This window comes from Eulemur rufifrons, chromosome 8, assembly GCF_041146395.1.
Source record: "Eulemur rufifrons isolate Redbay chromosome 8, OSU_ERuf_1, whole genome shotgun sequence".
Classification (NCBI taxonomy): domain Eukaryota; kingdom Metazoa; phylum Chordata; class Mammalia; order Primates; family Lemuridae; genus Eulemur; species Eulemur rufifrons.
This window is the reverse complement of record NC_090990.1, coordinates 27581284-27582882: the sequence shown is the minus strand read 5'-3', so window position 1 is coordinate 27582882 and position 1599 is coordinate 27581284. Positions and strand designations below refer to the sequence as shown.

At 45.1% G+C, this 1599-nt stretch overlaps 1 non-coding gene across 1 annotated transcript; it reads right to left on the bottom strand.

The window, feature by feature from the left end:
* Positions 1-256: 256 nt before the first annotated feature.
* On the bottom strand, positions 257-363 carry LOC138391015 (U6 spliceosomal RNA). Its single transcript, XR_011234659.1, has one exon. It is a non-coding gene; the product is annotated as a U6 spliceosomal RNA (small nuclear RNA).
* Positions 364-1599: the final 1236 nt, after the last annotated feature.

Below are 1599 nucleotides of genomic sequence, written 5' to 3'. Positions count from 1 at the left end.
CAAACTGGGATGGACCTTGAAGATCTCCAAGCTCAACCTAGAACAGTCTTCCTCCCACCTTTTCCCAATTGATCCCTTCCGTCCATACACTGATGACATCCAGATTTGAGTCCCATCTGTACTTCTAGCTGGCATGTCTCTCCTCCCAGCTCCAGACTCATACTGAACTGCCTTGTTGACATCCTCTTGCCCACCTGGACATCTAATAGGTGTCTCAAACTCAAAATGTTCACGGAGACTCTTTTTTTTTTTTTTTTTTAATATGGAACGCTTCACAAATTTGCATGTCATCCTTGTGCAGGGGCCATGCTAATCTTCTCTGTATTGTTCCAATTTTAGTATATGTGCTGCCGAAGCTAGCACCCATGTAGACTCTTGATGTCTACCACTCACAAAACTGTTCCCCTCCCAGTCTTTGCCATCTCAGAAAATGGCTCAACCACCTATCCAGTCACTCAAGTCCAAGATCTAGAAGCTATTCTTGGTTTTTCTCCCTCTCATCCCTCTCATCCCCATCAGCAAGTTCTGGCACACTGCCTCCATAATATATCCTGAATTCATCCATGTCTGTCTTTCCGTCACCACCTTTATCCAACCACTGTCATCTCTCACCTGGACAACTGCATTAGCCTTCTGAATGGTCTCTCCTTTCCACTCTTTCTCCCTTCCCCATTTGAATCCATATGGCAGGCAAGAGTGAATCTTCTAAAACATAAACCATGCCATACACACAGTTCCAATTTGCACTTAGACTAAAATGGTCCTTACAATGGTCTGTAATGTCTCACACGATGTGGTGCTTGCCTCTTAGACCTAATCTCAGGACCCCTTGCTCCCTGGATTCCAACAAATCAGACCTTCTTTCTGTTCCTCTAAAAAGTACATTTCCTTCCCACCATAGGGCTTTGCAAAGCTGTTCTGGATGCTTGGAATTCCCTTCCCTGAAATCTTTGCATGACTGGTGCCTTTTTCATCATCCAGGATTCATCTTAGAAGTCACCTTCTCAAAGGCCGGGCGCGGTGGCTCACGCCTGTAATCCTAGCACTCTGGGAGGCCGAGGCGGGTGGATTGCTCAAGGTCAGGAGTTCGAGACCAGCCTGAGCGAGACCCCGTCTCTACTAAAAATAGAAAGACATTATATGGACAACTAAAAATCTATATAGAAAAAATTAGCCGGGCATAGTGGCGCATGCCTGTAGTCCCAGCTACTCGGGAGGCTGAGGCAGTAGGATCGCTTAAGCCGAGGAGTCTGAGGTTGCTGTGAGCTAAGCTGACGCCACGGCACTCACTCTAGCCTTGGCAACAAAGTGAGACGCTGTCTCAACAAAAAAAAAAAAAAAAAAAAAGAGAAGTCACCTTCTCAAAGGGGCCCTTTGCCCACTCATCTAAAGTAGCCCCCTCCTATAAACCTAGTTTTATTTTCTTCATAACTTTGATCCCCTTGTCATCATCTTGTTCATTTATTTACCTGTGTGTTTTCTGTCTAATGCAGTTAGTGAGTGCTAGGAAGAGGAATAAAGTAAAAAGAAAAGCATGACAGTGGGAGCTACTATTTTAAACAAGGTCAGGTGGTCAGGAAAAGTCTCACTGAGGTGATA